Source organism: Sciurus vulgaris (genome assembly GCF_902686455.1).
Source record: "Sciurus vulgaris genome assembly, chromosome: 4".
NCBI lineage: Eukaryota > Metazoa > Chordata > Mammalia > Rodentia > Sciuridae > Sciurus > Sciurus vulgaris.
In genome coordinates, this window is record NC_136464.1 from 10,286,196 (window position 1) to 10,311,879 (window position 25,684).

The 25,684-nt window shown below is 44.5% G+C and overlaps 1 long non-coding RNA gene across 1 annotated transcript in view; it reads left to right on the forward strand.

Moving 5' to 3' along the window:
* The window catches only part of LOC306660353, a 247,110-nt gene that overhangs the window by 198,120 nt on the left and 23,306 nt on the right, over positions 1-25,684 (forward strand). The window contains exon 2 of the long non-coding RNA XR_013763596.1: positions 7,093-7,232. This is a non-coding gene — a long non-coding RNA (uncharacterized lncRNA). The remainder of the gene's footprint in view (positions 1-7,092; positions 7,233-25,684) is intronic.

Consider the following 25,684-nt stretch of genomic DNA (forward strand, 5'->3'; position numbering starts at 1 on the left):
ATTATTTGCTTCAATTTTCTTGCTTATAAAATATGCTGGCAAGAGGAGGGTCTGTTTGAAATGTAGGGAGGAGATGTGATTTCCAAACACAGAAGGAAATGAGATGGGAGACCGTGAAACGTCAATACACAGAGCCGAGCTGTGACTCTGTGACGTATTCCAGCTGACCACGTGTTTCAAACACTGAACCGAGAATGTTACCCAGAGTTTCAACACATTTCAGAGTATTATACTCTCCATGCCATTATTAGTCATTTCAGAACAGCTTGAAAAATTGCACCAAGTTCAGTGGATGACCCAGTCACTTTAGAGTAATAATAGAGCTTTGAAAAGTCCTCTGCACCCCCTCTTTCATTTGAGAACCTGATTGCACTTTATAAATTTGATTTAGTTAATCCTCACAGCTTCGTTGCCTGGTTAACACGTCTTCCAGTGTGTCAGAGTTCTCTTTTGCTCTTTTAAAGATTAGTAAGTGTGCAATATTAAGGCCTACATTTCAGAAAATGGATGTAGCCCTTGACTTTCGTCCATTCTGATATGACCATTAAGTAACCCGGAGGAAAATGGAACACTTTGAACAAGCGATGTGAAGCAGATGTAGCTTCAGAAGTAACATTTAAAAATGTGCATTGGAGATGACGTCTTTTCACATTTCAGATATGGCCAGCATAGTGGATTGTTTAAAATACATGAAGTGAGATTTAGCAGCTGGGGAACACTTGGTGATCTTCATAGTGCTAAATCCCAATAAATGTTTTGAACAACGAACTGGTATGTTACATTACCAAATAGCTCTTTCTATTAAATGAAACTCGTTAGATCTCATGGCACAGCTGAGCTTTGTACTATCAAAAGATTATGGGCCACATGTTAATCCAGAATAACATATAATCACATAATTGTTATAGCTGTACTTCAGAAGTTGTTAACTTTAGTATGCAACTTTATTTTATACATTATGGTGAGATATATCCAATGTCTGGTCAATCAGAGAGCCTAAGGCTGTGGGTTAGAACTGCTTGGCTTGGTCAAATACATCAATTGAGGGAAAAGAATCAGAAGGCTAAATTGGAGTTTTGTAATTAGAACTACTAGTTTGGTTGATGAAATGTCCATTCTGCATCCTGTTGGGTTGGCTTGTTAGAGTCAGGCTCAGTTAGCATGTTGTCTTGGATCCCATTTCCACCAGAGACCACAAAAAGCCTTCAATACTGCTAACTGGGTTTGTTTCAATGCAGACATGAGCCTTTGTGTAGTGGTAACAATTCACCTTCCCCGTTTTATTTTCCCTGGTTCTTATGCAAAGATTAGGAAAATCTCCTCTCCTGGACCCTGTTACACAGTGTAGATACTATACCTCAAAAATTGGTTGAGGAACAAAACAAAACAAAATGAGCCAACAACATCAACAGCAGGTGTGATGCTCAGGTCCCAGAGCTGGTGGGGGATGTGGAGCTTTGTTTTTCTCAGTCTGGGCTCTGCTCCTTTACTCTGGGCTTTGTCTAAGGAGGTGGGGGGGGGGCTGGGGTATCCTCCAGGGGTGGATGGGCACACTCTGCACCTGACGCCCTCTCTCTACATTGGTTCCTGGTGATTTCTTCCTTATTCAGTCAGTGGAACCCTGGCTCCCGACTGCATGGTCACCTCAGGTTCTGTGACTGTCTCGTTGCTTTCATCTGCATGGGGATCATTTTGCAAAATGCTCCAAAGCATTTGGGGAAAAAACTTTCTTGAGGCTAAGTCCCCACTTACTAGAAATTCCATTTCGCCCTATTCTTTTTTTAAATTTTTTTTAAAATTTTTATTTTTTTATTGTAAACAAATGGGATCCATGTTGTTTCTCTGTACATGGAGTAAAGGCATACCATTTGTGTAATCATAAATTTATATAGGGTAAGGTTGTTTGATTCATTCTGTTATTTTTTCCCTTCCCCTCACCCCTCCCACCCCTCTTTTCCCTCTATACAGTCCTTCCTTCCTCCATTCTTGCCCCACTCCCTAACCCTAACTCTAACCCTAACACTAACCCCTCTCACCCCCCATTATGTGTCATCATCCACTTATTAGCGATATCAATCGTCCTTTGGTTTTTTGAGATTGGCTTATCTCACTTAGCATGATATTCTACAATTTCATCCATTTGCCTGCAAATGCCATAATTTTATCATTCTTTATGGCTGAGTAATATTCCATTGTATATATATACCACAGTTTCTTTATCCATTCATCAATTGAAGGACATCTAGATTGGTTCCACAATCTGGCTATTGTGAATTGAGCAGCTATGAACATTGATGTGGCTGTATCTCTGTAGTATGCTGATTTTAAGTCCTTTGGGTATAGGCCAAGGAGTGGGATAGCTGGGTCAAATAGTGGTTCCATTCCAAGTTTTCTAAGGAATCTCCACACTGCTTTCCAGAGTGGCTGCACTAATTTGCAGCCCCACCAGCAATGTATTAGTGTACCTTTCTCCCCACATCCTCGCCAACACCTGTTGTTGCTCGTATTCTTGATAATCACCATTCTAATTGGGGTGAGATGGAATCTTAGGGTGGTTTTGATTTGCATTTCTCTTATTACTAGAGATGTTGAACATTTTTCCATATGTTTGTTGATTGCTTGTAGCTCTTCTTCTGTGAAGTGTCTATTCATTTCCTTAGCCCATTTGTCGATTGGATTATTTGTATTCTTGGTGTAGAGTTTTTTGAGTTCTTTATAGATTCTGGAGATTAGTGCTCTATCTGAAGTATGATTGGCAAAGATTTTCTCCCACTCTGTAGGCTCTTTCTTTGCACTGCTGATAGTTTCCTTTGCTGAGAGAAAGCTTTTTAGTTTGAATCTATCCCAGTTATTGATTCTTGCTTTTATTTCTTGTGCTATGGGAGTCCTGTTGAGGAAGTCTGGTCCTAAGCTGACATGTTGAAGATCTGGACCTACTTTTTCTTCTATAATCTGCAGGGTCTCTGGTCTGATTCCGAGGTCCTTAATCCATTTTGAGTTTAGTGTCGTGCATGGTGAGAGATATGGGTTTAGTTTCATTCTGTTGCATATGGATTTCCAATTCTCCCAGCACCATTTGTTGAAGAGGCTTATCTTTTCTCCATTGCATATTTTTGGCCCCTTTGTCTAGTATGAGAAAATTGTATTTATTTGGGTTTGTGTCCGTGTCCTCTATTCTGTACCATTGATCTACCTTTCTATTTTGGTACCAATACCATGCCGTTTTTGTTACTATTGCTTTGTAGTAGAGTTGAAGATCTGCTATTTGCTGATGATATGATTATATACTTAGAGGAACCAGGAAATTCCACCAGAAAACTTTTAGAACTCATAAGTGAATTCAGTAAAGTAGCGGGATATAAGATCAATGCACATAAACCTAATGCATTTTTTACATAAGTGATGAATCTTTGGAAAGAATAATTAGGAAAACTACCCCATTCACAATAGCCTCGAAAAAAATAAAATACTTGGGAATCAATCTCACAAAAGAGGTGAAAGACCTCTACAATGAGAACTACGGAACACTAAAGAAAGAAATTAAAGAAAACCTTAGAAGATGGAAAGATCTCCCATGTTCTTGGATAGGAAGAATTAATATTGTCAAAATGGCCATTTCTCCCTTTTCTTTCTTGGGCCGTTTCTAGGAAATGGGTCATGGTGTTACCCAGTCTTGGATTATCTATGACTGACTGGGAGGGTCATGTAAGGCAGTCAGGGGCTTTACCCGGCTGATGAGTCCTGCAGATGTCTGCCATTCTATCTGACTCCACTGGACTTCTCAAGCCCTTTTCTATTCCTAAGGGGGTTGTGTAGTCATCCCTCAGTATCTGCAGGGGATTGGTTCAGGGTCCCCAGTGGATACCCACATCTGTGGAAGTTCATGTCCCTTTTATGAAACAATATTTGCAAATAACTAGCTTATGGTTGAAATCATCTCTAGATTACTTATAAGATCTAATACAAGGTCAGTAATCCTTAGGCTGCATAGTTTAAGGAACAATGACAAGGAAAAATCTGCATTTGCTCAGTAAAGGTTTAATTTTTTCCTGAATATGTTCGAGCTGCAGTTGTTTGAACCTGTACACATGGAGCCCATGGGTGTGGAGAGCTGAGCATACTCCTACCCATGAGCTGCCCTCCTGAATCTTTATGCCTATCATCAATCTTTTTTTCTTGTCTGCAATCACCTAGGCTTTTGAAGGGAAAGGCAAACATTGAGAATGGGGTACAAAATTCTGGGGGAAAATGTGAAATGTTTCAAAACATTAAGCTATCACACAATGATGGGCCACTTACATGCTATTATGTTTACAAATGTTACTGAATCTCATTTTCACTACTTTAGAAAGTGAGCATCTTTAATTATTTATTTTTAATAAGAGGAAATCTCAGCTCAGAGATGTTAAAGTAACTTGTCCAAAAACCAGTAAGCAGAAAAGACGAGTTATGCCCAGGCTTCTCTGACTCCAGAGCCTGGAGCTCTTCCTTTACCACGACGCCATCTCTAGATTCAGACGCTGTGGTCAGGTGCAGCCTGGGCTTTGGGATTTTTTCCGGAAGTCATCCAGCAGGTCTCCTCCCGACTTGGGTGGAAGGCAGGACGCTCACTGGCTGCCCACATATGCCAGCATTGTCTCAGGACGTTCCCAGCGGTCCATGGGAGACGCGTCTTTGGTTTCCATTCTTTCTCATCTCTGAAAGGTGAAGAATGTTCCGAAGAGCAACCGAGGCTGAGGAAGTGTAAGGTGCTACTGGGACTTTTGAGCCACAGATATATTCTCTGCTTTGTACCTTTTGGTGCCAAAATGACTGCCAAAAGTCAAGAGGAACTCCTGGTGTTCTTGGAACCCCATGGGTAAGAAAATCTGCAGGGAACAAATGTTTCCATTTGCTGTGTTCCTCAAGCAGAGAGCCGTCGAGGGGTCCTGCTCAGTGCGGTCACTTGGAAAAAGCGTTTGAGCAAACTTTCTTTAGAATATTTTCGGAGGGTGTGGGGAGGGGTCGAAGGGCTATTTTTACCACTTCCAATGAAACTCATAAATGATCTTCTTCCAGAAGGACTAATTTCATAGCCGGCTGGAGAAGTCAGTAAAGGCCCTAAGTAGGCTGAACCCCTTTGGTTTTGCCGAAAGGCCACACTCAATTGTAGCCCTTGTTAACAGTTAAGCCGGGAAAAGTCTCTGAGGAGAAATTCAAGCTTTCCTTCCAGCTTGGACTGGTCATGAATGGTGATTATCTGACTGTAATTCGAATCAGATGTGCGGCCCTTGTTTTTGCCCTGCTCAAGATTACTTTTCCCCTTTTAAATGGAGCAAAATAGTCACTGGCTTAAAGACAGACCTGTTCACAAAAAGACACAGTGCTGGAAACCGACAGTGTTCCAGGACCTCGCACTGTGAACCAGATACACAAATCCCGCACAGGGCAGCCCTTGACCGGCGTCCACGAGGAGCCCCATGACCTTCACCGCGGCCTTCCCCGGGACTCCTGAATGAAAGCGTTTCCGAATCCGACTCCAGAACTGCCCAAGGCGGGCGCTTGACCTGCATTCTGGTGCGCGGGCCTCACTTTGCATAGGGATGGGCTGGTCACATCGGTGTCTCTAACCTGCTGGATGAAGGGCAGCCAGCCTGTGTGTCTCCAGGAACGTTTCTTGGTATTGTGACGCTGGATACCACTGGGGACATTGTGTGTGGCTACTTGATGTGACTCATGTGGGAGCTTTCCACAGACCCTCAAAAAGTCGGCATCTTTTTAGCCAGAGTGTGAGGCCACACCAGGCTATGGCTTTGCCACTGAGCTCTGCTCTGCCACTTCCTGGGGTACAACCTGCACACTCCTCAAATCTCAGTTTCCCTCTCCGTGAAATGGGAGATGAGAATTCTTACCTCACAGGGGCATTGTGAGGGGCACGTGGGGTTCTGGGTGGAATTCGTGGGGCAGCTCAGAAACGTTCGCTATTGCTTCTACCAGAGATTTCCGGGCAGTGCTGAGGACCACAGAGGACAGAGGAATGGGCCCAGAGCGGAAGCGGAGGGGAGCACCCTCTGGCTCCACGCAAGTGTGGCCAGCAGGAGGCCCATTAGTCTCAGGGTTTTTCCTTCAAAATTATTCTTACCGATACGCACTAGATTTCTTTAGAGTCTTTGGTGTTCTATCATTTCAAAGACTCTGTTCTAAAATACATATATTTTTAATTTTCTTTTCCTAAGTTGTCATGGACAGTTATTCCTTGCCACAGACTTGCTCATGATGTATCTACTGGACTTTCTAAAACTTGCCTTTAGCCATATTTTATGTCCTCCAACAGCTTGATCAGTCTGAAGCCCTCCCCAGCTCCTGGCCCTGTCCCTGCGTCTTGTCCCTGTGTGGTGTGTCTGCTGGAGTGTGGTGATCTGAATGTGCACTCTTGCTTGTTCTCCCCGTATGTTTGAGAGGCTGAATCAACAGAGTGAAGTTAGGATACATCTTTTGGATAGGATCTATTTCTGCTGCATTTCATAATAAACTAGGTGATATCCAGGGTTACTTTATATTCACCTGTGTGGCTGAGCCCAGCATGGGGCACCCGCCACTGAAGCAAGGATCACATTGCCTCCTTTTCATTATTGGGGTGTGAGTGTGCCCCTCCTAAGCAATAGGACAAAAAGAAAGAAAACACACAGAACAGCCACGACCACATGAACCAAAGCATCACCAGGCAGAATCCAGGGATGTGGGAGCTGCCCGCCTTCTGTAGTCTTAGGTCACAGGATAAGGAATCAGGCTAATCAGGCGAAGGTTTGGGGAAGTAGGAGGAGAGGGAATTGATGGAGAGGTAAATGGAGGCAGAGGAGTGGGCTTTACAGGGCAGCCTTCCAAGACGCATAGAGCCCTGGCTGAACAACCTATGCTTCCTCAGAGAGGAGGGTCCTGAGATCTAGAGTCAGGGCACAAGCCAAGTCTCCTAGGGACAGAGCTAGGGCTCCCCTAAGGGTGTCAGGCAGTGGGAGTGGAAATGAGGAGTTTCAGGGTCCCGGTGGGTTCCATGGAGGTTTAAACTGGCGGATTTACCCGTGTTGAGCATTGAGCTTCTCCTCTCCTTTGCAGCCCCGAGGGAATCAGGAAACAAGAGTCAACCACAGTGAGATAAAAGACACAGCTCTGGAGCTGGGGTCCTCCATCGGCGTTTGACAGTGTCGACACCACGTCAGTTTATGAAGACCCAGGATGGAGCTTCTCTTGTGCAGGTTTGATAACGGGAGGAGGCGCAAGGGTTAAAGCACTGATTTTACCAAGTGCTTCCTTGGGAGGCGATTTACCTACTTCAGGCCATTAGGGCTCCCAAGAGACATCACAGTTTTTTTTTTTTTTTTTTTTTTTTTTCTCTAGAGTGTTAAGATACATGCCTGGAGGGTCTCTTAAGTGTTTTAACCTGTCCCTGAAAAAAAGCTTGTATGTAATCATCAGAATTTTCCAAAGTGAATCTCCATGCCCTTTGGATAATCAGAGACCCAGGGACTCAGCAGAACAAATTTAGCCCTTAATTCCTCTGCTGTAGAGTCAGCAACAGCCACACACAACCTCAGTGCCATTGGTGAGGGTTTTTGAAAAAAAAAATCTAATTTAGCACAGCGGATACATTCCAAAGAAAGAGTGAACATGCCTGGGTCGTGTTTGTTTTTACAAAGAGAGCCCTTATTTTGTTAAAGAATGACAACTGAGGCATTTGCAACCTACAAGGAACATTTTTGTGCCTTGTTCCAACCAAAATTTTCCAGCAGATTTTAATGTAATTTGTCCCCTCCCCTCCCTAAAATGAAAAAAACCTGCTTCCAGGATAAATCAAGTTTCCTCAAAGAATAATAATCTTTCTGCTACTCAATTACGAGTAATCAAGAATTGGATTTTGCAATGCAACCCCCAGTACGCCGTGGTGCAGGGGACCCCAGGCCTGGGAGGGCGAGTGTGGTCTTCGTTCAAATGCAGCTGTACCTCTCTGGAGGTGGCTTTGCAAGTGATGTCTCTGCATGGGAGGGAGGTCACCCTAGGAGGCGGGCATGACTCCCAGTGCACATATCAGGGCCCCAGCCATCTGCAAGCAAGAAAGGCTTTGGCTTCTTGGATGGATGGATGGTGTGGTGCATAATGGCCACTTTTTATTTCCTCCTCCTCTTCCTCTTCTTCTCCTCCCGCTCCCCCTCCTCCATGTTGGGATTGAACTCAGGCTCTCACACAGGCAGGGCAAGTACTCTAGCACTGAGCCCATAATTGCCATTTTTATTGTTTTGTGTTTTTTTTTTTTTTTTTTTTTTTGACCCGTGCGCAGATAAAGATGTCTTCTCAATTGAAAACTATCAATTGTAACCACGCAGGAATAATGGGGAAGAGGGTTTGCTTATCTTCTTATAGCATGACATCAAACCAGATGATGCTTAAATGGAGGGAAAGGAGGACCCCATTTTCTCTTGCTAATTACAGTTAATGCTGGGCGCTGTTCTAAGCATGCTCAGGCCTCACGTTCTTTAGACCTCTTAATGTCATCGTCCTGATTGGGTTGTTGACAGACCCTAGTAATGCAGTTAGCTCACCGAGGCAAGATTTGCACTCAGGTCCACACTGAACACCTTAGTACTGTGTCTCAAGGCACACTGGTGAAAAGAGTGCCAAGCATCTATAGGCCATTGGTGGAACGCTGACACATCTCCTGTCCTCTGAGATATTCTTTTTGTCAGGAGGCTGGTAACAGGAAGACCTGGGAGTCCGGCTTTGGGCAGGATATGTATTCGCATGGCTTGGACTTTGGAGCCATCTCGTTTCCATTTGGCCTTTAAGCCGAGCCTGGATTTTCTTGGCTTCCTTTGACATAGACCTGCCATTCCAACCTCGTGTGCCAGATTAGCCTGGTAGAACCACGACAGGTTCTACTTAACCAGGTTTGGGTGGTTAGCATGGCCTTCTCCAGTAGAATAGTCACAACTGAGAAAAATGTGTTCTTCTGTGCCGTATTTTCTTTTCTCTGTTTCCAACACTTAAATCATTTACTAAAGAAAGGAACTGTTCTTTCCTCTGCTTTCCCAGGACGGTATGTTCTTTAAAAACACAAAACAGGGCAAAAGCCAAGATACGGAGGCCCAGACTTCATCGCCCACAGTCCGCCCAACACGGAAGCCTGAGGTGCTCTCTTGCTCCAGGTGCCAGACGTCCCAGTTGTCATATGTATTGCTTATATGAGAAAGAAACCCCCCAGCTGAAGAAGCTGAAATGCAGTCGCTTTAACGAAAGATAGGAAATTTACTGAGCAATTAATTAAATAAACAGTTAATACACACACAAGGTGCAAATTCAAAACATTTAAAAGAGCACCTCATTCAAAGACTCCCTTTCCCACCCTCCTGGAATCCAGTCATTTACCCTCATTGGAGGCACATTGATGTGAAGGTATTATTTTTCTTTTTTCCTTTGAAAGTTTTTTCTTAAAAAATAGATTTCTCAAGAACTTGAAGGCCAGTCTTGTTTTCAGTTATGCTGAAGTGATTGGGATTAAATTGTGGTAGAGTCCCCAGTGTTGCTGTGGGGTGTTGAGGCTGCGTGGTCACCTCCAGCAGAGGACCTCACGGCACTTGCCTTCAATGAGATCTTATTGAGCACCTCAGATATTAAACATACGAGAAAATCTCTATTGTCAGAACAGACTGATGTCGGCACAGTCTGGTGAACTTGCAGACTAATAGAGCAGAGTAAAGAATACAGGAGCCCATTCATTTGCCTACAGAAACTGTTGATGGGTAAGGTGGTATCTGAAATTTGTTGGGGCACATACTTCCCTACAAGTGGTTTTGGGGTAAGTAGATAACTACCGGAAAAAACAAAAATTGGATCCTTTCTTCACACCATATATTGTGCTAAATCCCAAATATACAAGATATTTAAATGTAAAAACTGAAGCTATAAAAATATTAAAAGAAAATATTGACAAATTGTATCCTAACCTTGGAGAGAATGTCAATTTCTGACCTATGACTCAAATCTAGGTACAATGAGGGAAAAAATTCATAAATTGGGTTGCATTGAAATAAAAAATCTTTGTTTACAAAAAGAAATCAATAACAAAAAATAAGAACAACTACCAGGAGTAAGATCAGAAAAAAAATCAGAAAATAGGAAGACTATTTGCACCTTCCTTCGGAGACAAAGGGTTAGTAGCCCTTTGTATAAAAAAGCTGTGAAAAATAGAGGAGAAAATCTCCAACAATTTGACAGAAAAGTGGAGTCAAAATATGAGAAAAGGAACTCTAAATCTCTCTTCACAATATGACAAGATGCTCAGTTTTATTTACAATATGATGATGTAAAACCTGCACCAAGATATCATCTCTCACCTATTAGATGCCAAATCCAAAAGGTGGACGACACCCTCTATTGACAAAGCTGTAGGGAATGGGCGCTTCTATTCTGCGCTGGGGGGAGTATGAAGTGGTACAGTCCGTGGGGAGGCTTGGCCCTAGCAAAATTACATGCACATTTACCCCGGGGCCTGGAATTCTACTTCTGAGGACCTCTAAGACACCCTGGCAGAAACATGAAATATGCGAGGATACTGCCGCAGCCGTGTTTGTCAGTGCAAACGCCTGGAAACAACCCCAGGCCTATCAGCAGGCAACTGGTTGAATGACAAGTGTGCCCTCCTCACTGTTAGTCCTGTTCCTTATAGAAGGGGGGCGGGGATCCTCGTGCACAACTGTGGAGTGACTTCCAAGGCTTGTCAAGTGAACAAAGATAGAAAGATACATAAATTTGCCTGTATTAAGAAAGCAATGGAAGAAAACACCATATATTTTAAATATGACTACTTTTGGGACTGGGAAGGACTATCGTGGAAACGACTAAAAGATAGTCTGGTTATATATATTTTGTCTTGCGAATTCAATTTTGGAAACATGCAAATGTTTTATTATATCACAGTAAAACTGGATTATGAAATTTAAATTTAAAAGTCTATCTCTAAAAGTTGAAAACAAAATGGAACAAGTATACCTAACCACGAACTGAGCTGTTGGCATAAGCAAAAAGAGAGGAACTCCTTCAATTGAGGTTTAAATATGATAATCTGACTATATATTCCTGGTTAGCACACAATTTAGGGACAAAAAGAACTGCCAAAAACAATCTTAGACTATTTTCAGTAAATCCTATTGTCAGTGTTAGCATTCGTATTGTATTTTAAGATTGTTTTAAGTGTGGTGTGGGACAAAGCTGATGAGAAGTTCTGCTAGAAGCATCAAGAAGGGAATCATTGGCATGAGTGTGAACACACATGCAAGGTCAAGGGATTAAAGTAGAATCTTAGTCTTGATCTCAAATTAGGAGTATCAGCATGAATAAGAGAGATAGACAGACAGACAGATAGACAGAATTTCAAACCACCCACTCAAAAGTCCTAGAACGAGCATGCAAGCCAGAGGCAGTGAGAACATCTCAGGCGGTTCTTCCAGAAGGAAGCACACCTCCTTGGCAAGATGGCCGGTTCCACATCTGGGAGGAAATAAACAAAGTTAGCCTGGGGCAGGTTGGCATAACTAAAGCCAGGAAGCTATCAAAGATGAGAAGGGACATGTCAAAGATTCAGGAGCCAACTTGCAGAAGCTCCCGTAGGGCAAATATTTTAACACCAATAAAGATAATAACTAAAATGGATTGAAACACATCAAATACATTTGGATCCATGAGTTCCAAATGGTGCTAGAAAAAATCCTTGGTCAGTTTTTGGAGAATGCCAAAGAAGAACTCAGTTTGAAAATTGGTAAATAAAAGAAAGCAAAAAAGCGTTTGTCCTGTATTTTCTATATGAATGGAACCTCAGAAAATAAGAGTTGAAGAGAGGAAGTTTCCCTTTACAAAGGTGTCATAGCAAATGAGGAGGAATGGGGGGAGTAAGGAAGCCCAAGAGAACCTTGCTGTCCTCTAGTCTGTCCCCACAGACTAGAGGAGAGGGCGACTTTGCAAACCCTGCTGAACTGATGAATCTAAACAATGACTGTCAACATCTGCAAAGAGAAAGAACTCAACAGATGGAAGAATGCAACTCTATCCATGAAGGGGCCAGGTTCTCCCCGCACATCAGAACCAAATCTGATGGAGACTCCAGACAGCTGACCAGGGGACGTGCCGGGCTCCAGGAAGAGGAGAGCTTCACAGGATGCAATCCACACTGTGCAGACTGCAGGAACTTTTGTAGGACAAACGACCTAGCTTCTTCAACAAGCTCAACAAAAAGTTTCAAGGATAGGAGAAAGAAAAATGAGGAAGAAGCTAGAGATTAAAAAAAGACTTTGTAGAATAACAACCAATCCCAGTTGTATGACCTTGTGTGAGCCTGTATTTGAACAGCTTTTAAATGTTTGAGATGATCAAGGAAATATGAACACTGGTATGTTGAATATATACTCAGGGATATAAAGGAATTATAACTGTTAATTTTTTTGGTTATGGTAATATTTCAGATATTCTTAAATATTATCTTTTATAATATTTATATTAGAATATTTTTTTGAGACAATTGATGAATTGATGGGATGTCTGAACTTTGCTTCAAAATAAATTGGTGACTAGGTAGGGATATATGTGGGGTATAGATCAAACAAGATCATTGATGTCATGATGATGAGCTGGAGAGGGAGAGGTGGGCATTGAAATGCCTTCTGTAGGACACCCCAGGACTCGGAGATCATGTCAGTGATTAGGTGACCCATTACACACTCCAGCAATGACAGTTTCAGAAACAACAAAACCCCCCTGGGCTGATGCCCGAGACATCGGAGGTTAGTTGCTGCAAAGTCTCTCTATTCATTCTCAAAGATTCATGGAGCATTAACCACTTTAAAAGTATTGACTAGAGAAGAGAGGGCGACTTTGCAAACCCTGCTGAATTGTTGGATCTAAACGATGATTGTCAATATCTGCAAAGGAAAAGAACTCAACAGATGGAAGAACGTGAACTGATAATTCCGGACATACGGGGGGGGGGGGGGCGGTAGGAGGGGTTAGTGTTAGGGTTAGGGTTAGGTTTAGGGTTAGGGATAAGGAGGGTGGTCAGAATGAGGAAGAAAGGAATGTATAGAGGGAAAAGAGGGGTGGGAGGGGAGGGGGGAAGGGAAAAAAATAACAAAATGAATCAAACAACATTGCCCTATGTAGATTTATGATTTTTAATTAAAATTATAAAAAAAAAGTAGAAAGTAGCATTTCTCCAGGTAAAATTCATAGTCCACACAAAAAATAAATTCAAATTTTCAAATTTCTCAGGTGGAGGGTTAACCCTACTTTTATTTCCCCCTCTGCAGACTGGGCAAGCACTCTGCCCCTGAGCTGCATTCCCAACACGAAAACTTCAACTTTTTTCTTTTAAGGTATCTTTATTTCAACTCACCTCAAGTTTCTTATTATCACAATGCTTGAAAGAACCAATAACAAGCCAAATAAAACATAACTTACCTGGGAGGTGATTCTGAAACTGCAATGTCAGCGCATTCTAATTAATTATTAGAATTAATTAATTTCCTTTTCACAATTAAACACTTGGAAGCACTGATGCTAAAAAGTGGCAGCTAACCAACCACCAAGTAAGACCCATCTCAGGTAACGAGAGCCCTTCTCCCTTCTAGTATCTGTCTGTTTCAGGTTTTGAGGAGTGTTGTCCTTTTTATTCACAAATTACCATGGGTAAGACTATAATAATACCAGTTTTCAAGAATGCAGAGAATGACAGTTTTAGTTATGGGGTGGGATGGGTGTGAGCTTATTCCTTTGGATGAACTCATTAAAATTGAGGTTTACACAGATTTCACTACCCTATGGACAGATGTGCAGTATCTGTGGTCAGTGGCCTAGAACTTAGCCTTTTTAAGCTGGTCGTTGTGACTTTTACCAGCCACCTGACTCCGAAGAGCACCACAAATGGCAGCCAGGGACAAGGGCTCCTGAGGAGTGACTGAGGGATTCCCCCAGAGTGACTGGCCTCTGGTCTGATGCGGTCCTCCTTGCTGGGGCTCTCATATGACCACTGGGCGACAGTGCAGAGTTTCATAAGCCCCAGTGGGAAGGTGTCATGATGATGAGCTGGAGAGGGAGAGGTGGGCATTGAAACGCCTTCTGTAGGATATCCCAGGACTCCGAGATCATGTCAGTGATTAGGTGACCCATTACACTCCAGCAATGACAGTTTCAGAAACAACAAAACACCCCTGGGCTGATGCCCGACACCGGAGGTTACTTGCTGCAAAGTCTCTCTATTCATTCTCAAAGATTCATGGAGCATCAACCACTTAAAGAGTAGTGACGGCAAGCATGTAAGGAGAAGTCTGGAATCAGAATCAGTGGGAGGAGCAAAGCTGAGCAGCACTTCGTATTTAAGTATGGTTCAGAGGAAAACAGGTGAGTTCAGGTGTGTAGTTCTTCACAAGCGCTGGCCTCGGTAGGGATGGTCAAGGGAGGACTCCTGGAAAAGGTCCTATTTGGGATGGGCTTTGAAGGTTGACAGTGTTTAGGTGGTCTGTGCTGGAGTGTGTGAGTGTGTGTGCGCACTTGTGAACACTTGAGCGTGTGCACACTCTGACAGGGGCCTGTGCTGATGTGCAGTTGTCTGGGAGAGGGGATGGCTGAGTCTGGGCGGAGCTTTCTTAAAGACAGAAACAGCACAAACCAAAGGCCGCCAATGGGGTTCTGGGGCCAATGTCTGTGAGCAGCATAAGTCTGTCCACACCTGGCTGTACCCATGCTGCAGACTCTGGAAACACTGTCCTTGTCAACCAGGCCTGCCTGTGTCTGCAACAACTTTGTGAAGGAGCACACTAGTTATTTCTATCACAATGAGAAAGTGCTCTCAAAGCGTTCGTGTTCCTTCCAGTTCTACAGTGATAGTGAAATAATTAGATTGTGAATGATCAGGAAATATAATTTGGTTTTCTGAGTCTCTTAGTTATTGGCTCCTTTTTTGCAGTGATAGATTGTTTTAAGAAATTCATTGTCGAAGCTTAGGAAAACTGATGAATTCATATTGAACTAATTTAATTACACAATATTTATTTACTCTTCAAAAGGGATGCCTGCAGGAGGTTACTATAAACAGCTAGTTTCCCTCATTGAGTTTATGATATTGTTTCTCTTGTTAAAATTTGGTGTGCATGAAATTTTTAGGCTCATATGTGGCGTGGGTGGGCGGTAATAGCAACATGGAAATGAACAATGCACTGTTGTGTGTTCCATGTTCACAAAAGGTCATTGTTTGCCCCTTCATCTGTGGATGCCAAGTTTCTTGTTCAGGGCGCACATGCCAAATTCCTGGGAAAGGAAATAGTGGAATGTATATTTGCATTTATTTTTACGAGAAAGACATTAATCTTACTGATATTTAATACACAGATTGAAAGTAAAGGTAGAAAATTTTAAAGTAAATATACTCATATCAGTGTTGTGTGTTCATATAAGTTGTTCTTGGCTCCCTTGCGTTTTGACTGGTCAGGTCCTGGGGTGTTACGTATTTTGAATATCAGTCTTGGTCGTGAGCTGGATTAGGCTCCTGGTCTCTAGATAGAACCACAGGGGCTACTGGACAGCTTTAAGTAGGGAAGTCACTTTTCAAAGGTCACTTGGGCTACCTTGTGCACAGTGCATTGGGGAAGGCAGCAGTGGAAGTAAGGGAGACAGGTCAGGAGATGAGTCCAGGGCTCCAGGCATTGTCCCTGGGCCAGCGAGGCAGTGTGACCTATCAACTGTCACCTTGAGATTACAATTACGTGACTTTAAATTTTTTTTTTCTGTGTTTTTATGACACATATCTAGTGTCTAGTACTGTAGGAGAAGGTATTAGGGTTAATAAAGGCTCACCCTCAATTGAGGTCTGTTTTCTGAGAAATAAATAGAGCACATTTATTTGATACTGAAATTTTACTTGTTTGCTGAGGACAGAGGCTGTGGAGCCCTTGTGCCATGACTCAGGCTGAGACGGTGTAAAGCGTTAAGGGGACAGAGAAGGTGCCTGACCACAAAGCCCCCCGCACCATGCTCTTGGCTTTACAGCGCGCACCAGTGGCTATCTGAAATGACCGCAGATAACTTGCTCCCTGCTGGTCTTTTGCACTGGGATCTAAAGGAAAAACTGTTCATCTTTTTTTCAATTTTTATTTTTACCAACTGCATTTGGATTCATTGTGCACAAATGGGGTGCAGGTCTTCATTTCTATGGTTGTACAGGGTGTGGAATCGCACCCTTCATGTAATCCATCATGTGCGCAGGGTAACGATGTCTGTCTCACTCCACCAACTTTCCTTCCCCGCCCCTCCCTCCCCTCATTTCCCTCTACACGATCCAAAGTTCCTCCCTTCTTCCCTTACCGACCACCCTGCCCCTTATGGATCAGCATCCACTTATCAGAGAAAACATTCGGCCTTTGGTTTTTAAGATTGTGCATCTTGGGCTCCGGAAAGGAATCTGACATGAAGGAGGTGCTTGATTTTCAAAACTGCGCTCAAATCTGGACTTGCCCGTGAACAAACATCAATTATCCTATAGGAGCCTCTGTGGCCCTTGGGTGAGGTCGCTGATTGAGTGGCGGAGCTTAGCATTCTTGCCCCAGGCTGTGCGCTTGTGCAGAGCAGAACAGCTGTCGCTTTTACGAACATTTTCCTGACTTTGGAAGAAGAGCAGAAGAGGAAACAAGAAATAGATGCACGGGCCCAAGAGGCCTCTGCTGGGGGCACAAGCAAGAGGCTGTTGGTGGAAACAGGCCCAGGGAGGGCGGGCGAGGCCTGTTACTGAGGAGAGCTGCTGGGCAGGGAAGAGGCGGGCATGTCACGCCTTTCCTTTGCAAGTCAATTACGCTTTTTACTTCTACTCGGGTTTTATTTTATTTTATTTTGAATCGATTTGAAGAGCAAGCACATAGTCTCCCTCCCTCCCTGCTCTCTCTCTCTTTCCTTCTTTCAGTAGAATGCCTCATTCATTCGGGTGGATAATTAGGATAAAAGGTTAATAATTGAAAAACAGCAATGGCTGAGGTCTACTGAGCTGCATGAGCTAAGTGTCGTGCTTTTCAGAGATCATCAAAAACCAGGAGTAACCCAGGGATAGTGCTAGAATTAGCTCCATTTTATAGATGAGGAAGCTGAGATTTTTAGAGGAGCCAAAGAAAATACGCTCAGCTTCACACAGCTTCTAAACTGTGGAATGAGGGCAACCGCTGAGTCCAGGGCCATAGACCAATACATGGCTTACCTCCTATCGCGATGTGACTTCCTTTTGCTCTCCTGGGGAAAGATATTTCGCTGTGGCACACAAACACTATGTCTAACGCAGTAATCTCCCTCCAAGAGCACCTGGCCTTCACCTGGACTGAGTTCTGGGAGAGGGCTATGTGTGTCCCTCTACATCCTCAGGGACTCCCACGTGATAGGAGTCTACTCCGTGAAGACTGGATGGCCTTGCTGCTCTCTTCTTCCAGTGCTCAGACCTTAGAGGACTTGCAGTTGCCCTGGACTTTCAGGAAGCACTGAAGCTCAGCAGGGCACCCTGGTGAACCTTCTCTGCCTCCAGATGCTGCTTTAGGGTCCTGTTTTATTCCTGGGTGCATCTTGATGAAACTTACCAGTGAAGTTAAAAACAGGTCCGCCACCAAGATCAAGTTCCACACGACGTCTCAAAGCAGGAGAACCAAGTTCCTATGAGACGACAAGGAATTTATTTGTCTTCATGGTGAGCGGAATTTCCTGGCGTCTCCTGCTTGTCCCTCAACCATCCCATCTTACTACTCCAAATCAGGCCTAGAGGCTGGTCACACATGGCCACTGGGGCACACTGCAGAGCTGAGGCTCAGCTCAATGGATGAGTGTTCGTCACCCATGGTCACTAGTTCCTCAGGCAGAGGGGCAAAGCAGTGGGGACCACAGTCCTCCTGCCCCAGGATTGGTGGCCATGCCCACTTCTTGGGCCACAGAGCTTTTGAACACAGATCCTTCAAGCAGTCATGGGAGTGATATGCTATTCATGGATTCTTTAATTCCTTAACCTAGTCAACAGCTATTTTCACAGTTATTGGGTAGGTTAAGAAATCTCTAAGGGGTTGATTGTGACATCAGGCTCCTCCTAGGCTTGCTGCAACATGGTATTAAGTGTGGTCCATTAGGACCCGACCTTTGGGACAGGCTTGTGGCAGAGAGCATTGGGCAAGAGAGATTCAATTACAGACCAAGATATCTCAAGGGACGGAGATCCCAACTTGATGACAGGGGGTGACAAACAATTGGACCCAAGGCACAATTTACATTGCATTATCAGGAGAAAGGGTTACATCTTGGTTAAAAAAACAATTTTTTTGGAACTGCTGCAGCAAAGAGCTATGACGGTAAGAGCTGGAGAGCTAGTCTTTGCCAGTGGCTTGGACTGGAGGCTTTGTCCTGGTAGCTCTTGACAGATATTTCTGAAGTGTTATGTTAAGAAAAACCTGGGGCAAGTATCCTGGCCTCTCTGGTTTCTGTATCTGTAAAGGAGTAAATGTGGATCACATGATTTTAAAAATAATGGTTTGTGACTGAGAGTCTATTGTGGGAAAACACATGGAGGACAGAGATATTTAATTAAGAGATTAATTAAATAAGCAAAAAATAGGCATCTTTGTAATCAGTTCCGTTATAGATGGTTGGATTGCAGGTACCCAAGGGAGCTTCAGAAACAAAATTCAGGGTCAACGTGACTGATAAAGGTGGTCTTCCTTTGGTCCAACATGAGCAGCACAAGTTCAAGGTTGAGAATGAGAATCAGTCTTCCCTAGCTTCAGTCCTGGCTCTGACACTTGATACCATGTCCTCAGGCAAGCGTCTCTTCTTAAACCAGATTATGTGAGGTGGTGATAGCAGTTCACCTTTCCTCATATCATCGCTGGAAGGCTTGACTAGAAATGTCTTTAAAACACTTGGCACAGTGCCTAGCATGGAGTGGAGGCCAAGGACATGTTTGGGGGAACAGATAAGGGACATGTTCCCTGTGTACCCAACATTGTCCTGAGGATTTAGCCAAACAATTTGAGCAACAGTGTTCTCTAGAGTTCTCTAACCACTTAAGAATGGGGAAGAAAGTTTCAAAATGTCCTCTGTGACAAATAAGCATTAAGAACAGCCATGTTCCCTTGTTTTGACTCAGTAGTCACCAAGTTAGAATGTGGTTTTCCTTATTTCAGGGAAGGCATGCCTTGGCCTGCTGGTGTGGGCCTCGACTGTGCTAACAGCTTACAATTTCTCCTTTCAAATCCATACTTCATTGCACTGGTTCTTTCCAGTCTGTTGTGAGTTTGACTGTTGAGAGTTCATTACCCAGGGTTTACCCCACTCCAAGAGATAATAAAAACTGCCAAAAAGGAGCCCCTGGAGCAGCAAAATGGAGGGCCATGTCATGGTCAAGATCCAGACCCTAGTGGGACAGCTTGAAGTACCCTTCATTCCACTGGAGGACCCTGAGACCATGAGGCCTTTGACCTTATTCCTACCTTTTCTAAAGTGAAGGATGCCCTGTTGGGACCACTTGACTTGTGAAGGCCCCAACAGGTACAATCCAGGTGTTGGGTATTGTCACCACTGGCCCTGACTACCCAAGTGCAGAATTTACAAATGTCCAGAAAATGAAGCAGTAAAATTCCCTTGGACCATGGTGATAATCTCCTTGTGTTAGTTGGTGCTCAACCAAGATAATTGCATTTTACTATAATTATGTAATAAATACAAAAAACATACAATATTAAGCAAGCATGCAAACAAGACAGAATTACAAATTCCTTGGCAATGGTTTGGAAGCCTCTGCTTGAAATTATTTCTTACCTCCCACATCTCATTTAATCCTCCCAGTACCCTGCCATAGGGATTTCTAAAGATCTTTTTAAAATGAGGAATCTGAAGCTCAAAAAGGTTGAGAAATATCCTTACACCCTTTTGGTTATTAAAGGGCAGAACTGGGGCTCAAACCCAGTCTTAGCTGTCAAGCGTAAGTCTCAGGCTCTGCACTGAGCTGTTGGGTTTGCGTGAGAGTAAGTGTGTGTTAAAAGATGCTGGGTTGGGGAGGAGTTGTATTTTACAAAAACACAAGAGGCAGAATTCCAAAGAGCCTTTTACCTATGTGAAAAAAGCAAACAGGAAAGACTGCAGTGGGCAACCAGGAAAAGGCACTGAGCATCTTATGGTATGTCCTCAGTCACAGAAAGTGTGTGGTCCCAGTGTCCTGAGATGTGTGACCATTCATAAAATGGTGGCTTGCAAACCGCTCCTCTCTCCATTGGCTTCTTCAGGTGAAATTCAGTGAAAAAAACATTTCAATAAAGAAACCCAACACATGCATACACATGGATTTTTATTATTTTTTGTTGGTTTAACACAGTAGCCAATTGCCACACCTTCAGAATTAGCAGGTGACAACCCCGTTGGACAAGTTTCTAACTTCACCCACAAGAATCCAACAAGCAAACAAGCATACTTTCTATAATAGCATGGTTTAAGGTTTCAGAAAAGCGAAGCTATGTTGTCATGGGGAACTGTTTAGGGTGTGCAAAAAACTCACCTCCCACCCCTTACCCCCATCAAGAGGGAAAATGTAAACGCATTTCAAATCAAGTGCTGTCTCTACCAGTGCAGACACGCACACCTGTGATCAGCTGCCTATAGGAAGGAAGAGGCATCCGTTCAAGGCTGGGCCACTGGAGGAGCCAGGATGACTGCTGCTCCCACGGTGTGTGGGCGGCTGGTGGGAGGGAGATGCTGCCCACTTGCTGGGAGAAGCCTGGCGAGGAACCCAGGTGACTAGCTCTGTGGTGTCCTGCACTTCCCACTGTGATGACCAGAGCAGACACCCAAGGGGGGCTGCAGAGCTATCTAAATGTAGGTGTGATGACCAGCCAGCTGGTCTTTCAGTGCTGGTGTTGATGTCAGGAGCCCTTTTGGAATAAAAAAAGAGACTCTGGCGCCCGCTGTAGCATGGTACAGCCTTTCTCTCCGCTTAGAAAACCCCCTCGAGGGAGGCGCAGTTTTGTGTGACTTTTATTTTTCTCAGAAAAATTCCTGGGGCAGCATTCTGCTGGTCCCTCTGATGCCACTTGGGTAATTTCACTCACATGGGGTTCTAGAATCCATGCCTGGGTTCCGTACCTGCCGCCTCTTTCCCCCTAATTCAAGTCAAGACTATGCTCACATGACAGACAGATCATCTAATATTTAAGACTCCCAGAGAGGCTTCCTCCCCCTGTGGGCACAGAGTTGAACAATCCTACTGATGTTGATCTTTTTTAGACCTCATCTGCATTATTTTAAAACAAATTGATATTTACCAAGCCCTGACTCTAAGCAAACCACAAAAATAATAGCCACGACAGACACACTAGTACAACAGGGTCCTGCTCTCTCATGCTGCCAATGTGTCTGTCAGACATGTTGCCAAGTGCGGGGCTTTGCATCATCTCATTAAGCTCCGTTGCAAACCCCCGGTCTCCTTCCCATGGGGGGCTGCACGACCAATGTGGTGTCTCTTTCAGGGAGACTGTCATTCCACAAGGCTTTATTGGCACCTGTTGTGTCAAGTGCTTGTCCCGGCACTGGAGAGATGGGGACTCCTGTGAGATGCCAGGTCGCCAACCTCAACCTTGGACGGGCAGAAGCTCTAGTACCAGCTTTCTCTAGGCCTCTTGCAGCACCGTGTGGCTTAATCCTGATGGGGATGAGCCTCTGCCGATTTTCTCCTTCAAAGGGTTGTCTGGTCCTAAAATTAGTCTGTGCGTGAGAAATCCCTGGAAACCTTTATAAACACAAAAGTCTTTCCAGAATGATTTGTGCAGAATCTTACATAATCTCTGGACGCGGGGCTCCGGAATCTGTATTTTAAAAAATCTCCCTAGATGGTTCTGGCGATGGACCACGCTTGCACTCTGCTGTGGAACAGGAGCTCAGAGCCCAGGAGGGTCTTCTCTGTGGGGCTCTGTCTCCATCTGTGACTCAGAAATGTTTAAAAATGGATTCATAGTGTGCAATGCATTTTACATCCTGACCTGGTACACAACCTGTCTGTGTGTGTATGTAAACTGACATAAAAATCATATACAGTAATACCTACTGTTAAAGAAAACACACTCAGAACTTTTCCTTTTCTGTACTATTTTATCCTTTGTTCATTAAAAACAAAACTGACCAAATCTGCGAATGAATTTCACAACCCGCTAGTAGGCGTGGACCCACAGTTTGAAAGCAGCATCTAGACCGTGTCTCGGCATTTCCCCTCGCTGCCTGGGTTCTGGACGCCTCAGTTTCCTCTTCTGTAAAATAAGAGCTTATTAGGAGGCACCCTCTCTAAGCTCTTGGACTCAGGACATTTGTGGACCAGAAGTGTCTCTCTGGTTGTTCTCTGTGCTGTCGGTTCTCTTGCCTGGGTGGACATGCTGTACTCCCCAGCCCACCCCGGTTTCATCCCTGCACCCTCTCCAAGTACCCCGTGTACCCTCTTCAACTTGGGAGGCAGAACTGGCTCCCGCAGACATAGCCTGGACCAACTGGAGTTGAGTAACATCCGCTGTCGCTTTGGCTTGTTGTTCACAGCATGAAAAGGAAGAGAAGAAACCCCTCAGTGCACACAAATGGTTTTCTTCTCTCCCTTTGATCACTCAGCAAGTATTTATTGAGCGCCTGCTGTATGTGTGATGATCACTGTGTATCAGGTAAAAAGAAGGTCTTCAAAAATCCCTCTTTGCATCTTTGTAACTCTTGTTTTCTGTATGCACACACAGAGGCGGAGAAGGAATGAGGGCAGGAAGAGGTTAGCACCCAGGTTTCCGATGTGGGCTGAACTTTCTAGTCCGTGCTCAGGTGGAGAGTGGGCTGGGGAGAAGGCTGGGATTTGTGTGGTCTGTCACCTGGGTGGAGCGATCTCCAATTTCAGCTTATCCACCAGTGAAAACAGCCCTATAAACATTCCCCAGCTCTAGTGTCAGAGATTTTATAATTGAAAATGACAGATTTCCCAACTCAGGCCATCTTTGGTCATATATAGAGTTTTTCTATTTACTCCCCTAAAAGGTCGGGGTGCCTGCTAAATTCAGGGTGCCACTGATGCCTTCAGGTCTCCTCCCATTTCTTGGCTCCGTCTTCCATGGAACTGATTCATTCCATCTGGTCATCCCCACCAGCTCCATGTTCTCTCTCCAAGATGACATCCTGCTGGCCCTGAGGTGGGGATACCACCGTTGTCCTGCCCTTTCATTCAGATGTGACACTGAATCCCACAAACTTGTTCCTATGCCTGTTCCCGAACCAGTCACAGTGGCCAGGGAAATGCAAGGTGCCAAGGGGCTTGAGGTGTCCACCTGGCCCCCAGGTGGATGTTGAATTCCCTCCAGACCACATGGTGAGTGAGGCCAGTGAAACTGGGAGCTGTTGCTGAAGGAGACGTGGCTGTCAGGGAGGACAGCCCTATGGATAAGAGCAGTGGTGTGTTAGGAGGGTGGAGGCCTCGTTCAGTTTACTCAGTGTGCCATGTGGCTCACAGGCTGCCCTTCTGCTACTCGTCTGCACGACTTTGGGATTCCTCCTAAACCTTCTGTCATTCATTCATTCATTCATTCATTCATTCATTCTTCCTTTCTTTCTTTCTTTCATTCATTTAGCAAATATTTTTAAGGACCTCCGAAGTTCTCGGTGGTTAGGATACATCCGTGAGCAGCAGAGACCCCTGCCCTGTGCTTCTCCATTCACGCTGGGTGAGGGAGCTGGGCAGCGTTCGGTGAGATGCACCTTCGCATCCCCGTGGCCTGCCCTGGCCTCACTGAGAAGATGACAGAGATGATAGAATGATAGAATGATAGAATGAGGGGACTTGGCCAGGGAGGGACCTCGGGGGAGATAATCTAGCCAATCGAGGCCCTAGGGTAGGAGTGTGGCTGGCTTATTTGAGAAAAAGCAGGTTGGTCAATGTGAAAGGTGGAATAAGAGGGGGAGAAAGAAGCAGATTATGGAGGGCAGGGAGGTGAGCGAGGGTACCATCACCCCGGCCTCGAGGACTTTAGCTTCTATCCTACGAGAAACACGGAACCACCGTAGCGTTTGAGTGGAGGCGTGCCATCTTCTGGTTTCTATTTATTTCTGCCTTTTACCAACATGTATTAACGGAACATATTAACGGGGTTCAGTGTGACATTCCTATATGTGCCTACAACGGGCTTCGGTCTTCTCCAGCTCCCTTCCTCCACCGTGGCCCGCCTCTCCCCTGGCTGGCTCCCCTCCAGTCCCTGGCAGCCCCTGCTCATTTTCAGGTTGACAGTTTTTAGTTTCCACATATGAGAGAGAATTCGTGGTACTTGCCTTTCAGTGTGTGGCCATTTTATTTAACATAATGTCCTTGACTTCCATCCATTTTTCTGCACATGGCAGGACTTCATTCTTCCTAAGACTGAATAATACTCCGTGTACAGCACATTTTCTTTATCCACTCATCCGTTGATGGGCCGCTAGGCTGTCTCCACCTCTTCACTGTTGCGGATGGTGCCGTGATAAAAACGGCCGACAGGTGTCTCTTTGGGAGGCTAATTTCATTGTTTTGCCTAGAGAAGCAGAAATGGCAGAGCTAGATCAGATGGTAACTTCATTTTGAGTTTTTGGAGTCAACTCCGGACTTTTTTTTAGCACTTCATTGTGGCTAATTTGCTTTTCTGAGGGCTTTCTCTGTGGTTGCTTTGTTCAGGTTTTCAAGGCCTCTATACAAGGGTTTCCCATTTTCTGCTGATAAGCTTGCTCTGCTTCATAGGCTGAGCTCTTCTCTGGCTGGTGCTCCTGAAACCTGCCCTGTGAAAGATTTGAACCTTTGACCCCAAAGACAGTGTGATACGGAGAAAAGAGGACAAATCCAGGATTCAGAGACAGTGGTTCACACTCTAGCTCTCTCAGTTCCTTGCCGATGGTTCACAAGATCAGTGAGCTTCCTTGCTTCTGTTTCTTCATCTGTAAAACTGGAGGAATTTACCTCCAAACTGTCCTGTGAACCTCAAGCTCCCAAGCACCCACCTGGGTTAGCTCCTGCCGGAACATCTGTATGCACGCATCTCCTACTTCTGTGGATTCTGTGAACGTATTTGCATACACACACACACACACACAGTGTCAATGCTGGGAATTGAACAGAAACAATTTTTACTTTGAACTATTTCCTTCTCAGTGGAATGAATCACTGCCCATTAATCTCTATGATATAATAATGTGAAGTGCCAGTGAAAGGAGTCGGTGTTGGTTTCCATGGACCATTAACTCTTCAGGTGTGATTGTCCTTGTCTTGCTTCTGAATTTTGCATTAATGTTAAATTAAGAAATATTTAGAAGGTAATGGCCAAGAGAACAAAATTCTCTGTTAGTCCTGCGGCCGTCAGGGAACTCCTGGGAGACCTGGAGGGGTGTAGTTGAGAGCCGTGGGGCACTCCGTATGCAGATTCTTCTCTGTATCTGAGGTAATGAACGCCTGCCCACCTTCGCTAGAGGGTTCTGGATTGCAGGGGCAAGTCATTTGCGCCGCATGGCCACCAAGCCCAGGGAGGCTTCTGAATGCTGGCTCTGGATACACCACCTTTGTTGTGTCTTCTTTTCTCTTTTCAGATTTGCACCGTTAGGCTTTGATCACACCTGGTATCAGGGAAGTGGG